This window comes from Calidris pugnax, unplaced genomic scaffold, assembly GCF_001431845.1.
Source record: "Calidris pugnax isolate Ruff unplaced genomic scaffold, ASM143184v1 scaffold70, whole genome shotgun sequence".
In the NCBI taxonomy this organism is placed as follows: domain Eukaryota; kingdom Metazoa; phylum Chordata; class Aves; order Charadriiformes; family Scolopacidae; genus Calidris; species Calidris pugnax.
Window position 1 is genome coordinate 3,397,314 of NW_015090862.1, and position 16,538 is coordinate 3,413,851.

The following is a 16,538-nucleotide window of genomic DNA, read 5'->3' on the forward strand; positions in this document are numbered from 1 at the left end:
ATCATAGCATCAATCATTTTTGGAAGGTTCTTTTAAAGCTGAGATAGCTTCAAATGAAAACTAGGATTACTTTTACATTTATTGTTAGTAGTTGGCAAGAAGCAAAAGCAGGGGGAGGAAGGGGTTGTGGAGGCATAAGACATTGCTGTAAGTTTCAGTGTTTATTTCTATGTGAACAGTTACTTTACAGGTTTAGAGGGAAATGGCTTCTTTGCAATGGTGTGAACTGATGCACTTTTTCCAATGGGATAATAAACTAAAAGTCACATTCAAAATAGGACTGAACACAGATTTTTAAAAGAAACACATTTTTAAAATAGCACCTCAAATTATCATTGACTTACAAATAGACACAGTGTTAATCATCTATTAGTACCAAGAAATGCTTGAAAGCTGATGCTTTGCAATTGTGTACAAACCAAACACTTCAGAACAGGGAGGTCAGGATGATGCTGAACCAGGGCAATGAGCCTCCACTACTGCGAAGAGTCCTTCCTTCCCATTACAGGAAAGCACTGATGATCAAATCTGGGTAGGTGCACATAACATCTAACTAGGAATCTCATCTCCTTTCTCACTGAGATAGAAGAATCAAAACTCATAAGACGTTTTCTCCTTTTTTCCTCCCCTTTGCCCAAAAGGCAAAAAGGAGTGGGTCTCAAATCCATATTTCTCTTTATCCCAAGCTTATTTTTCCAAAATAGAAAGTTACAGCTATAAAAGAAGTCCAGGATTTCATCCAAAGTTTAAAAAAAATATTCCATTTGTGAAATCTAACTGAAAACCGCAGATACAAAATGGAAGGGTAATGACTGAAAAGTGATGAAATAAGATCCTGTTGTAATTGTTAGCAAAAGCCTGTTCTGCATAGTGCTGCAGTTAAAATACGGTGGCAATCCTGAAATGCATTTGGAAGAAAATCAGCCAGAGGAGTTAAGGGAATTTTGCCCTTTGCCCAGGCCAATGTCCCAGTGCTGGAACACACTCAAACCCTCTGGGCATTGTATTAGAGAAGGATTGGAGAGCACTTGGAGAGTACAGACAGGGAAACTTTTATTGAGGAAGAAGCACGATTAAAGTGATTAACTACCATGAAACAGTTCATTACAGAGTCCTTTAAAGTGTAAGTCTCCCAGCCCCAAGGGTTTAACTTTTTTACTTTTTTTCAAACCTGTAAAACAAAATAATAGTGATTTTTCTCTGAAGAAAGGAACGGAAAGCTTGAAAAGTGGGAGGAGCTCAGAAGGGGGCAGAACCTTTTGCTCTTTGCAATCTGTAATTGATATTATAAAACTTCCTGATGAAATATGCTCTTCCAGGCCTTTAGAGGCCAGAACCTCTGAAGTTATTTTGCTAACGCTTGCTTCCTAGGCAAGCATCATAAATGTCAAGTATAAGAATGTGCTAGAATTGGCTGCGCAACCTTCTGTTGAGCAGTTCTGCTCCTCTGTGCAGATGACAAGCACTGTCCTCACAAGTCCTCAGGTCTTGTTACCAATTCTGAGATAACCAAGCATTAACAACAGCAGGTGGAAGCTTAACTGGCTTTCTAGAATTGGCTAGGTTTCTTTGGACACTTTACATATCTCACAAGGTATTAGTTTGTCCTTTCACAGTTGGTCCTGCAGCCTTTGAAATCCTGGCCAGTGGAAACAGTTTTGGGCCTTGGGAGGTAATAAAAAAAGCTCTCGGTGAGTTCCATAGGAACATAAAGGGATCTTTGGTGATGATGGCAACCAAGGTATTGCCACTTTATCTCTACTTCTGTTTTTCACATTGGTGAAGATGGCTTGTCTAGATCTGAACTCCCCCACTCTTGTCTTCTGTACAGCTCTTTTGGCCCTGGTTCTGCATCAGTCTTTATCATGCTCTTGTGTGGTTCCACCACTCTGAGCATCTAAGCACGTGACAGTCTATAGAATGTTTGCATTAAAGCAGTTAGGGCAGTGCCATTTCCATTTTTGTGGATGAGAAATTGCATCTTGTTTTCTGTAATTGGGTCCTCTAAGGTACTGGGATTCAGGCATCTAAATATCTTTTGAAGTGTTTAGGTTAAAATGGGAATTACATGGAGTTCCAATACAGAGAGGAAAAGAAAAAAAACAAACCCCAACCAAAAACCAAAGCCAGGTTCTTCAGGTCTTCAGCTTGCAGCCTTGCTTGCCTTTGCATCCTAAGTGAAATGATAGAGATTGGAGTATGTGAAGTGCTATTTTAAGTGAAAGCACTAAAGGGCCTTGGTACAAAGCCTTGTGAAATGTTGACATGCTTTGTCATACTTACAAATTCTGAAATGTTTGCTGCTTGTTTGAAACAGTATAGGAAACATTCTTTTAGGAAACATTATTTTGATGAAAATAAAAGAAAGTACAGGAAAACATAATCTAATTGTGACTGACTATGCTGAACCTCTCTAGAAGTTTTTGTTTTGATTTGCTTCCCTCCCACTTCCTCCCCCAAGAAGACACACTTATTCGTGCTAGCAAATGCATGGTGTGCAGTGGTTGCTATGGTAATTATTTCTTGTAATGAGTTAATGTTATAAATGGCTAGGATTTAATGAAGAGTTCCCTCAGGAATATCTTGATCAGTTCAGATTGCCTTCTTTGGGCTGTGCATCCCTGTGAGACGCGCCAGGGTGCTAGGCATTCATGCATCGCAGCAGAACCAGGATGGCTGTGGTGTTTTATCACTCCTGAAATCTCCCATGCTTTTTGCAAGCTAATTCCGTAGAAAACACAAGCAGACAATGCGGAACTCACTAATCAATTGGGCTGGGAATCTGCACGATTCTGCTTCCCGGTACTGAGGGGAGAGCTCGGTGTGGCTTTGTGCAAAGTCCACAGATGTGGAGTGGCAATAAGATTTTCATGTTTACAGAAGCTGAAAGAACACTTGGTTCTGTTTTAAAATAGAATTATTCTCTTGTTGAGTATATGAGTGCTTTGTACCTTTCTAAATGGTCCACACACTGTGCAAAAGCAAGTGATGTCTTAACGTGGGCAATTTGCAAACCTCAAACCAGATTTAAACTTTGTGGTTTTATCAATATTTTATATTCTAGGTCTTTACAGAAACTCATTAGGATATGTTACTAAAACAGGTGTCTTTTCACAATTTAAATCTTTAAAAATTCTTAATTTAATTTTGAGACTGTGAAGAAATAGTTAACTTGGTCCAGCAGGTCCAGAGACTGAAATGAAGGCTGCCAAGCAGTAATAAGGCTGCTACCAAGTCTGTTAGGAACCAGCGTACAAGTGCTTGCTGTGGTTAGCTCCTTCAGATGTATGAATAAAGGTTACAGGACTAGTCCTTTTATGAGGCCAGATATGGGTTCTCCTACAGTTTTGCAATACAGAAAATGGCTTAATCTATTTAGCAGAGGAGATTCAATGTGGTGTTTATTTTTGGAAAATAGTGGACATGAGAACTCAGGGAAAAAAATAATAGGGGGCTTAACGTGTCCAATACAGATCTGGCTCAGCTTATGTTTTCCTCAGGGCAGTCTCTCTAATGGTACTTCTGTAAGCCAAGATGGTCCAGACCAAAACACAAGATCCAAACAGCTGCTTTTCTCCAAAGACACACTAATTGCCAGGGCTGTGACCTGGACTGAATCAGTCTCCCTTTAGCTGCTGATTTTTGTGGTTGGAATTTTTTCTGATCAGGAGTTGAGACCAAACACACAAGCTGCAGGAGAAGTGATGTGTTGTGAGATGGGATGAGGCAATGAACAATTTCAGCACGGGTTACAAAACTGCACTCCAAACTTTCAGAGCAACCATGTTGTAGGGGAAGAAGAAAGCAGTAGTGTGTGTGGGATGTTCGATATGTTGTATGTTAATTTACTTGAAATAATAGTATCTGGGTAGTTGAAATAAAACTATCTGGGTCATACTTAATACACTTTTGGTTATTCCACATGCCACATTTAATACTTGAGCTGCTTAATTAGGGAAAGGTTTTTTCCTAGACTTAAAAACCTTTTCAGAAGTGATTTATTTTATAGTGAGATTGTTTTAAAATTGACTTTGTCTGAACAGAGACATTTACATTTCAAGTATTTCAAAGAGAATCAGAATTGCTCAAATTCTTCTCTATCTCTAATTCAGCTAATCTCTGTGCTGTTCCCCTTTTACCAGAGGTACCAAGGGTTCTTTTGTCGAGAGCATTGTTTTTCAGACTGTGCTAATGCATCTTTAATCATTCTTCTTCCTCTTTCTTATGCAGTTGCTGTATAGTTCTAGGTGGAATTGCCTCTTCAGATTTTTTCTGTCTTGCAGTGGCACATTCAGACTCAAATTGTTGTGCTCAGTAGTGCCATTGTCACATTATAACAAGGAAGATGCTTCATCATGTGTCATAAAATGAGTTGAAATCTTCAATAAGGAGCTGAGGGATCATGTTGGAGAAAAACATTCATTTTTATGCACCAAGCCATTACACTGGAAAAGGACACATTAAAGCTGTCAAAGTATTTCAATCTGTAATAACAGTGTATCATGTTAACAAATTGTGGTGCATGAGGTTTTCAGTATTCTGGCTTACAAAGGTAGAAGATGTAGATGTTTCTAAATGGGCAGCTTGCTTCTGGATTATGAGTTTGGCAGTCGCTAACAGCAAACTTTGGTTTCAAAGTATTAGTAAATTAGATAATATTATTTGTCTAGTCTAATTAATACAGTCAAGTCAGTGTCTCTTTTACTGTTGCTGCTATGTAATTATGTTAGATTTGTCTATGTGTTCAAGTAATCCATTAAAGTTGGCACGCAATATAGATTGTCTGATTGTTAATCAGCAGCTCAATATTGTTTACATGCTGGTCAGAAAAAGGGATATAAGTGAAAGATGGTGAGGGGAAAAATAGATATATCCAGAAACAGAAAAGACTGTATTAATGTATGAAAAGAAAAATGGTACCCGAATTCAGCAAGCTGAAAGTTGAATTACCAAAGTGTCAGTTTGAGTAAAAAAAAACCCATTAAATCTGTGAAAATATCTGCTTAAATCATCTTCCTATGCTTGTTAGTGCAAACAGTTTTGAAATATTAACACCATCACAACATATCTCTGTCTCTGTAAGAACTAGTGTAAGCAGGAAAGTACAATATCTGTTTTTTAAACCATTTCTGTGGTATCATTAGTGTATGCTTATGACTTTGCTGGATAAGCAAAGAGATTACAGTGTTTGCTTACAGTCCTCGTGTTCCAATGCTCTGTGGCTGCCAGTGATTTACAGTTGCCTTTAACGGGGGGTTATTGGGATCAACTTCCAAAATAAAGGCCTTTTTGAGATGAGTGTCATTATATTTTTGGAGTCTTGTGCTGTCAAGATTTTGAGAATCTTTTAATAGTCAAAAACCAGGTCAAACCCCTCATTTTTACTCATTTGCAAATTCACCTAATTCCAAGAATGCCTTTTGCCATGTTAGGAGAATGAGCCTGGTTAGACACACCTGGCCTTTAGGTTAGCAGTGTGTTTTGAAAGGAAGCTGAAACCGTTGCTTTCACTTACTTTGTACTCCCGGGTTCTTGTTTTGTGGGGAGAAAACTTTATTAGTTTCATAACTGTCTTAAAGACCCCTTTTAATTTTGAGGGATAAAAGCCACTGTTTAACTATGGAATAGCACGTAGCATAGTTCATGCCTTGCTATACGACCTGCTGCTTCAGTCCTCTTTGGAGAGACGCTGGGGTGTCCTTCAGAGGTGAAAGGACTTCCTGCAAGGGGCAGAAGAAAGCTTTCGCAGAAGCTGTTGGGCAGTAGTTCTCTTCAGTTCCTGGAGTTTTACCAGCCTTCAGGATAGGTAAATGTGCTCAGTGTAGCTTTATGTCACAGTACAGTCTCTTAGGGCTGTCTCTTGAGGCTAACTGATTCTGGTTAGTTCTAGTCTTTCCAGTGAAACTGCCAGTAGTATAGCAAGCAAAATTATTCTTTGGGGGGTTTGTGTGTGTGTGTGCAGATGCTCTGTTATGCAACAAAATAAACAGACAGACTCCATCCCACAAATGCTGTTTAATAAGCTGCTGTTCTTCCTCACCCCAGATATAAGAAAGCAGATCTTTTGTTGGTAATTTCTAGGTATTTTTTCTAGTGTTTTTTTCTAGGTTATTTTTCTTAAGCTCTTCTTTCACTTGATGATTTTTGGCTTTCTTCGTCTGGCAGAACGGGACCATTTGGACTATAGACCCTCCTGTGTCTTCCTTGGGATTTTAGTTAGGGGTGTAGGCTCAAATCAATTGGACTGGTATAAACAATTTTGAGTTTTAAGCAGGAAGCTGAAAATTGTTCTTGTATTTAAAACCCATTTTTTCTCATCCAACCACTTATGTTAAACTGCAGTTAAAATGGAGTAAGACTTTGCAACGAAAAGCTGAGCCAAGAAGAGAGTTCTGGAAAGAAAAAGTAAAATGTCACTTAAGTGCTGAGGAGTGTATTTGATTGATGTTAAAGGATGCAGAGTGCTTCTGAGGAGCAGCACTGTAGGTGGAAAAGGAACACATTGTCATTAGGCTCAAGAAATAGAGAATATCTACTTTTTAAAGTTGTCTTTAGATATTCGGGCAATATTGCTGCAGTATTTTCTGTGTTATCTGAGTCAACTGATTGCAGGGCAGGTAGCATCTGATAAGAGTGGTGTCGTGCACGTGCATGTTATAGGTCATCTCAAGAGACACTGGGATTTTAACTTTTATATTAGGACCTTTGAAGATTTCATATAATTTCTTCAATGGTAAAAGCAAATACCAGAAGGTGTAAATATTTTTCATGTATCCTGTTATCTCATGTTCTTTTCTGCTACTCTAGTAACTTAGCAGTCAGTAAAGCAGTTCCTCAAATCTCATAATTTTAAGCCTATAACACAAAGAATATTATTTAGCAGGTTAAATATTACAGTCTTAATTTGAGATCTTGTGTGGTAGTCTAGAATGAATTTTTTTATGTGGTTTTTTTTGTCTTTAAGATTGGCTGCTTTTATTCAGAAAAGAAACCCTAAACAGAATTTCATATGTTTATTCAGGAAAATATGTTTGTGTATATACACTTTCCAGATTTTAATACATAAAGGAATGTCTTCAGTTGACCCACATGTGTTTCCACATCTGGCTCATGCCCTGTTGATACTTTGCTTAACACCTTTCTGTGTGATGCATAAGGAGCTGTGACCATGTAGTTGTAGAACTGCATAACAAGAACTCAATCACTCAGTTAGTGAAGAATATTAATTTGAAAACTGGGATATTTCCAGCTGAACTATGATGCCGACGTGCTTCAGCACAAAGCACTTGAGACCTAATGTTGATTATAGAGCAGAGAACTGACTGTTTCTCTGTTTGAGACATCCTATAGATTAGCATTGTACACTTGTTTCCATCTTCCTGGTGTCCCCCAGGACCCACTGTAGCCTTGTCTTCTTATTACCGAAGGCAGATGTTACCTTATCTTCCATGAATGGGTGCTCTCACTTTGGCTTACCCTTACATTCGAGCTGTCCCCCATAGCAAGTTCTCGTTGTTAAAAAACCTCTTTTTGGTAAGTGTACTATCTGATTAATACTCTGACCAAATAAGAGTAAGGTAACATCCGAAGAAAGACTGGGTTTAAGAATCCTGAGGATACCAGCCAAATCTTGGATAGCTGAAGACAAAAGGGACAATTTCTGAGGTGATATAGAGAGAAAGTGCAGACTTCTTTACTATGAGACTGGATTCCAGAAAATCCTCCCAGCTGATTAATAAAAATTGAAAGCAAGGAACATGGTGTAAAGCACTGGAACTGAAAGCCTGTGATGTGTGTAGCTGCAAGATCAGAAAAGAGAAAGCAGGTTTCCTGGCAAGGAATAAATAGGCCTTTCCTTTGTACACCCCAAGATGCTTCTTCAGGGGGCAGATGAGCAGAACGTGGACCAGAATAAGGATAACAATTAAAGGAAGAGATTGAGTGTCCCTAGGAATACTGTAGGCACTAGTAGGTTGGAGAGAATTTCCTGAGGAAAGGATCAGATATTGATAGCAGTGGCCACAATTCACTCCAGTTTGACCAGCTAACAGACAAAGAACAGGATCAGAACCACTGGAAGCAGAGAGATGAATGTGTTTAGTATTATGGGAAGAATAGCCAGAGGATTAAATGGCAGTGAATCTATACCACAGAAAGTAAGCAGAAAAAGAGATAAATTCTTGTGGTGTTGTCAGAATGCAAGCTGGAAGTATGGGGAGAGCAGAGGTCATTTTTTTAGATCATGTCCTGAAGAGACATGTGTGGTGATTTAAGTATAATATTAATTGCCTAAATATAGTATAAAGAATCCCACCCTTGTACACTTATCTTCCAGGCAAAACTAGGTACTATAGAGAATGTAGTACTGATGCTAATGACAAGGGAATGTGCTACTGATTGGTGATTCCCAATGGACTTTTTTTATTTTAGGGGGAGCAGAACTAGAGCCTACACACTATTTGCTTCTTTTCTCCTTCCCATTTTATATCCCTTCTGCATGAGACATGTCAGAAGACATCAATCAGCCAGCAAAGAATCCAGCTTGATAGCAAACTAGACCATAAATAATGCCCTCTGCCAAAGCACAGACAATTCTCAAACTGATGAGAACAAAACAATACAGAAGTATTAATTGCCTCTTTAAGAGTATAAAACCACTCTGCTGCTTGGAGCAGTGCAGCTCTTTAGAATCTTTAGCTGCTAATGACCACTGGATTCTGAGGGGCTACAGTTGTCTTCCCAATTATTTAAGAACCTGAAGCAGTCTCTGAGTGGCGAGTATTAAAAAGGAAAATCAAAGCAATGTGCTATATTGTGCATTAAAGTGATTGGTGTATGGTACTGTGTTTTTATGTAATTTAACATTTAGAAAACTAAAGACAATTAAATAAAAATAATCTGTTTTCCCCTATTTCCAAGTAAAAAAAATTATTATTATTTTGAACAAATCTGTAAGGAGATTTCTCTCAGAAATAGGGAATATACTATTCCTTTATTTCTTTTTATGAGATATAAATTTTAAAAAGCTTGGCCTACTGTAGAGGAAAGCAGTGCTGAAGGACCTGTTCTGCTGTTTGTATAGACACATGAATGGAAATTCAAGCTGAGCAGAACCGCTGCTGCTGCCTTTCCTTCACTGAATGTCAGCTGTGTGCTGGTTGAGTAATAGCTGGCTGTTGAGTAGTTTCCCTGCCCTGGCCCTGGGGCCCACTCCCTCCTTTCCCCAGCAGTCACGCTCTGGAAAGAGAGGCTTGTGACCTTCAGCTGACTCAAGAAAAGGTAGGTGCACCTCCAGTGATAGCAGTACCTCCAATAGACACAAAAGACCACAGGATAATTCAAGGTGAGAGGAACCTTTGGAAGCAGGGTTGATTTCAGAGCCGGATAGGGCTGCTCATGGCCTTGTCCAGTCATGTTTGACTATCCCTAGAGCTGGGGACTCCACAGCCCTCTGGCACAGAGAGGGGAGAGAATTTCTTGTTCCATGGCAATGAGGTGAGGGAAGAGGATCTTTTGTTGTGGTTGCATCAGATGGATCTGTGAATTATGTGAGCGCTCATTTGAGAGACTGGATTCAACATTGTGTTCACCAGAATTTAAGAACTTGGAAAAAGAAAATCTTCCTTCAAGACCAGTACCATATGTCACCTTTCAGAAATGAGTAGTAAGTAGTCTTCATAAATACTTCTGTGCTTGGACTGAACAATATTTGCGTGTGGGTATAACAACCACCAACTTACCTGAACTGCTGTGAATTGGAAATTAGTAACTGAAACAAATGAGCAGTCTCTACACTAAAACATAGCTATGAACTTTCAGTCTGGCTGAAGACTGAGAAATATTTGCCCGATGTTTGCCTGGGTGGATAGAAGTTAAAGCACTTACTGAAGACATAGCTTGTAGCAGAGGAGAAGCAGCCTGAGCTCTTAATCAGAACAAGAAAACACCTTGGGCTGGTTCTAGCATGTTGTCCCAAGAAGGGCCTGGAAAGGAGTTTTTGTCTGAAAGAATTTTGAAGTTACAAAAAAAAGTGCTATATTGGCATCTTTGTGCTCATAAAACTGAACTTGCCACATTTTCTGCCTTAGCAGAGCTGCACCAAAATGCCTGATTCCAGCACATATTTGCTGTCTGCTCATTACGAGTTGTGATTTGCAACCACCAGTGACTTACGAAGGAAAAAGGCAAATTAAAACAGATTAGGTAGACATTTGGTTCATATTTATAGAGGTAAAGGTGATTCTGGCATGAAAAAAGGTGGTTTGGGAATGGGGTACAACAAAAATACTAATCCAGACAGGTACTGAACAATGAGATATTGCTGCATGTAATAAGGTTGAATGAAATCAGTAATGTTTGACTGTAAAATGAATTGCTGAAGACTCAGGTTTAACCGCTTGGCCAGGCTGTTTCACTGCAGTACAGATTTTAAATAGCACAGGAGTTCATCTTTCTGTAAGACCAGAGAAGGGGGAAACAGCAACTCTCCTGCTTTAGGAAACATCAGCTAGAATCAAAGTGGCTAGTGTTGCACCTGAAGGAGCACTGGTAATCACCCCACATCCAAATGAGTAATTAGCTGAAATAATTACCAGCCTTGAGATGAATTCACACACTTTTTTGCCTGTGACAGTATCAAGGATAACAGGTGTTGAGAGTGCCTTGAAGGGACAAAGATTAAAGATTATTTCATTATCTGGATTCCTTTAGGCAGAGAAGTCTTGCATTTTATCCTGTCATGCACAGAAAGGTCTAAGCAGCACCTCGTTCTCCTCATGCTTTGGCAGTTTTGAAGCTGAGCTTTTGACAGAGAGTGAATATTGTTTAATCTGGGAGAATGGTCTGTCCTTGAGAATTCAGTAAACTATCTCTGTGTCTCTGTACAGTCTGATTCCTGCTCAGAGGCCCAAGGAAAAATGCAAGTAAGGATGCCAAAGAGACACTGAGCAACAGACTTCTTTTACTGAGGTTTAGGTTAATTAGGAAAGAAAGCATTTGAACAGTTACTTTACTTGGAGACTTACTGATGAAACACTGCAGGTTTCCAACTCGGTGTTTCAAGATTTGCAAAGTAGCATGGTAAGGAGTGCTAATCTTGTGCTGCCATTTCCTCATGCGTGCTTTTAGATAGTTTTGTTTTGTTAGTTATACCCAGAGGCCAGACTGCATCAGGACAAAATATCCATACGGAGTGTGCTCTAGAAAACATCAACTCTTACTTCCTTACTGGGAGGCTGTGTCAGAACCAGCGAACTTTCAAATGCAGAATAACCCCTTCTCAGATAGACATTCTGCTATTCCAAATACTCTGCAACTATTATAATAATTTCCAATTTTTTTTCCATTTCACAGCAGTGATCTGCAGGAATAATGTCTCTTAAAACTGTCACTAGTTTATTATCTTTTTTCACAGTATTAGATCCATGAGATCTGTTAGTGTTTGAATCCCAAGAAGACATGATGGAACATGGGAGAGATGGGGTGCATGGAACCGGTGGAAACTGGCTGTTGAAATAGTTCATCTGCTTAAACATGTTTCAATTTAAAGCTTTACTATTTTCTCCTCTGACTCCACTATAATTTGAAGGACATTTTTGCCTGGCTGGTGCATGTTTGATTAATGATCTTTCTTTTATCTGCTCTCATTTTATTCCTCACCAGGATGCCAGTATTTGCCCATTTAAGTGTTATACATTTTTCTGATTCGTGATCCTTTACTTCTGTTTTCTACTAATCTGTTGCTGCTTTTTTTGGTGGGTGTTTTGTTTTCTGTTCTATATTTCTCAGCTACGATTTATGATTTCCCAGAGTTGAAGCAAGTTAGAAATAAGACATGTCTTCAGCCCCAGCTGGCATCAATTTATTCTTAATGGCAGTCCCTGCCATCCTGTAGTTCAAAGGCCCATAAGTAGTTGTAAGTGTTTTACAACTTCACTACTGCTCATGGAGCAAGGTACATCATGGTATTATATATATAGTGTGCCATGTGTAATAGATCTGCTTTTAAGAAGAACATGCTTGATGCTGATGCAGCACTAAAGTACATGGATCTTTGTTATTAGAAACTGTCCTCTCTGAAGTTAATCAGTATTAAGAGTTTTCCAGTAGAAACTATGGAAGGAAGTTCTTTTCAACAGTGAAGTTATTAATGCAACCTGGCCACAACCAAGGATTTTTGCTTAAGAATACTGTAGGAATTTGTGGTGTGCTTTGCTGCAGAAGGTTGGTTCTATAAATGGTCCATCTTTCTGCTGACTGCTCTACTGCAGACCAGCATTTCCACATGAAAAAACTGTCACTAGTTTATTATCTTTTTTCACAGTATTAGATCCATGAGATCTGTTAGTGTTTGAATCCCAAGAAGACATGATGGAACATGGGAGAGATGGGGTGCATGGAACCGGTGGAAACTGGCTGTTGAAATAGTTCATCTGCTTAAACATGTTTCAATTTAAAGCTTTACTATTTTCTCCTCTGACTCCACTATAATTTGAAGGACATTTTTGCCTGGCTGGTGCATGTTTGATTAATGATCTTTCTTTTATCTGCTCTCATTTTATTCCTCACCAGGATGCCAGTATTTGCCCATTTAAGTGTTATACATTTTTCTGATTCGTGATTCTTTACTTCTGTTTTCTACTAATCTGTTTGTTGCTGCTTTTTTTGGTGGGTGTTTTGTTCCTTTACTTCTGTTTTCTACTAATCTGTTGCTGCTTTTTTTGGTGGGTGTTTTGTTTTCTGTTCTATATTTCTCAGCTACGATTTATGATTTCCCAGAGTTGAAGCAAGTTAGAAATAAGACATGTCTTCAGCCCCAGCTGGCATCAATTTATTCTTAATGGCAGTCCCTGCCATCCTGTAGTTCAAAGGCCCATAAGTAGTTGTAAGTGTTTTACAACTTCACTACTGCTCATGGAGCAAGGTACATCATGGTATTATATATATAGTGTGCTATGTGTAATAGATCTGCTTTTAAGAAGAACATGCTTGATGCTGATGCAGCACTAAAGTACATGGATCTTTGTTATTAGAAACTGTCCTCTCTGAAGTTAATCAGTATTAAGAGTTTTCCAGTAGAAACTATGGAAGGAAGTTCTTTTCAACAGTGAAGTTATTAATGCAACCTGGCCACAACCAAGGATTTTTGCTTAAGAATACTGTAGGAATTTGTGGTGTGCTTTGCTGCAGAAGGTTGGTTCTATAAATGGTCCATCTTTCTGCTGACTGCTCTACTGCAGACCAGCATTTCCACATGAAAAAATACTTTCTTTCCTTTTATTTGGCTTCAGTTTTGAGAGCTGTGTTTTTTCTTTGATGATTTATGCAAAACCCTTGCATGTTTGATACACTTTTTTAAGCTGGCAGCTAGCCCCTTGCCTCCAACTGACATTCACCTGCAACCACCTCTGTCTCCAGGAACCATCATAGATAGATGAATGCATGTCCACAGGCACGGACTAGCAAGAAGCAGGAAAAGCTACAGAAGCAGAGTTACAGATGCAAAATTGGAGTAAAGTTTGCATTGGGGTGCTTTCCAGTGAGACAAAGTATTTCTACTTTCTGCTAAGGTGGCATCAGAAGACAGTGGAGATTAGTCAGACACTTGTGAGCATGGTTAAATTTGAAGAAAGTTCAGGCTGGCTCCTCTCTTCCACTGAAAGCAGCTTCCTCATGTCTACTTGTGCTTCTCTCTGCATTTCATCTAGTACTGCTGCCATAGTTTTGAAGATGCTTTGATCTTTTTTGTTTCCCTCCCTATGGTTACTTAAGAAAACCCTTAGATAATTAATTCGGACCACAAATATTCTTTGTTAATTTATATTTTCAGTGTGGATATGTAGTACACTTGCTGAGAAAAGCTATCTACAGCAAATAAATAAAGCTAAGGATAAACTGAGCGTGCAGAACTCCTGGATTTTGCCAGGGAGTTACGTAAGTGCAAACGGATGGTTTGAAATTCGTACCCACAGGTCTTTGTTAGCTGGAGTTCTCAATAGTCTCCATGTTCAAGGTACCAGGCTGTAATGAAAATATTTTGATAGTCAGGAAAAAAATATGAAAGCTTCATAACATGTCAGCCAAAAAGCTCAAAGTCTTGTTTGAATAAATGTTGCTGCATTCTGCCTTTCAGGGATGGAAAAGATCTGTCTTCCCAGAGATGGTTCCTCAGCCTCTCATGGGACTCACCCTTCATGTTCATGGGTTGTGCTTATAGACCATGAATTTTTTTCACTTTAACATTCTAGTCTGATGGCTGTTAATGGCATGTTAAAGAAAGGACAGGTTGTGCAACTGTTTTTTGCAAACAGTGTGAACAGTCCCAGTGACTGTCAATGAGTTGCTTTTTCAAGAGTTTGTAAGTTTTAACTGCTGTTTATAGTCCTAGAATTCTGCTGTCTTAAGCTAGGTCAGTGTGACAGAAAAAAATAAACCTTTATAGCATACCTTTCCTGAATAACTAGGGAAGTGGAGTAGCCTGTGGAACTCTACCATTGATTGAGGAAAACAGAGGGAAAGACATTATATTTGAAATAAACTGCAAGATCTTGTGCTGTTTATTTACAGAGGCTGCTATGAGAAAATGGAGACACTTAACGCGTAGGTGGGATGAACCCAGACAATATTTGAACATTTGTAATGGAATTTATAAGTCAAACAGTTTCATATTGCTGGAGATGTTAGAGATACTTCCCAAAAGGTAGAGAAGACAGATGTCTAACCCCCTGAGGCTTCCCATCCGAGCTGGGTACTTCAGGGTACTCAGCACAGTGCAATTTTCATGTCTACATGCCCTGAGGGAAAGTGGAAATATTTTTCCACTCTTTCTATAGAAGATAGTTATATGTAACTCAAAAAGTCCCAAACCCTCTTAGTGACCTCCCCAAATTCCTTTTCTTAAGGATTTATACACCTGCATAACAGATGGGGGATACTAAGGCAGATGGTCAAGGGAAAGCAAAGTACTGGCAACTTCATTAAAACCTACTATTTGTGTTCAGCACTGAGGAAGAGTAATGTGGGGCATTCCCTGCAGCTCCCAGTGTGGGACCCGCTCCTCTGCCTACCAACACACTCCCAGCAGACGGGACGTTACCAGGGAGCTTACGTGCTGGGCTCTGCTTTGTATTGCATTTCAAGTCTAACACCTGCGTGGTAATCCATCGCAAAAACACACAGCACAGATATCTTTTAAGAAGAAAATTGAGCATGCAAAGAATTAAGGTAGCGCATTGATGAGACTGAAGCTATTTTGAATAAGAACAAACACCCTTAGGCTTTTGGGATTTTAGTACAGAATTTTGAAAATACATCAAAGAGGGAAAAGTAAATACTGGTTTTGCAGCTATTGACACTTCAAATTCCATTTAACAACAGCAATATCAATTGGATGTTTCACACAGTGTGATTTCCTTAGCAAGATAAGCATTTGCTCTTGAATGTAGAATCAGACTTTTTGCATTGAACTGTAGAAAATGTAGGAAAGTTGGTCTCATTTCAGTAGCAGTAACTATAGTTCCAGATTGTTTGCCTTTACTCTGCCTGAGCTTAAACTTTCAGTTACACAAGAAATGTGTGACCTAGGAACACAAGATATTACAGTCGTTATCTGGTGAGTTGACTTAGGCTTAGAGTACCTTATGTTTTTTACAACTTTTTTATATTTCTACATGTTTGTATAAGTGCAGTGTAACAAATGAAACTTTAGCCACCTGTGATTTACGTGTTTACATAAATTTTAAAAATACGCAGAATTTTTGTATGGTAAATATTATCAGCTATTTTTCATCCTGATCAGTAATAAAAGATTTTATGTATCTATTAACAGAATTCGACAAGGTTAATAATATAGAAGTTTTTACAGGTTTGCAATGAAGAAAGCATTTTCCTTAGGTAAGCGCCAATTTGGGTTTTAGTGGGTTTACCTAATGTCATTTTCCTTCAATATATAAATGCTTCCACTGAAGGACATAAGCTGATTTTTCCATGCATTAGAAAATGTAGTATACAGAGAGATGGTATTCTGTCTAATACTCCGTGTAGAACATTAATATAACAGAATCACAATGATGGGCTTTCATATGACTGTAGTACATCTAGATAATTTCCCTGCTCAGCAAAGAATCCACATGAAGGTGCTTTTTTACCAGTTGGCTCTAATCTAATGGTTTGGGTTGGAAGGGACCTTAATATTTTGATTTCATTTGATGTCTAGTAGTTATGATGTCACACGAAGTATAAAGTCTTAACTATAATATTTCAAAATATGTGATTAGTACTTTTTTCTTAGATTCTTCAAGGTGCCTTGGAGCGCCTTTCAGCTTTAAGTTGATTCAATCCTAGGGGCTGGGGAACAGAAAGAGGGGAAGAATATGGAAAACATTTTCTGTTTCAAGATGCTTTTGTTTCACCTTCCCATGTAAAATTCCCCTCAACTTACTAAAAACCCCCAAACCCTGATACATCAATTTTAGTAATTCCTATCTTTTTTCTTTTCCCTTTTTTAAGAGACTGATTCTTTGTCATTTTGCCTCCCCTTG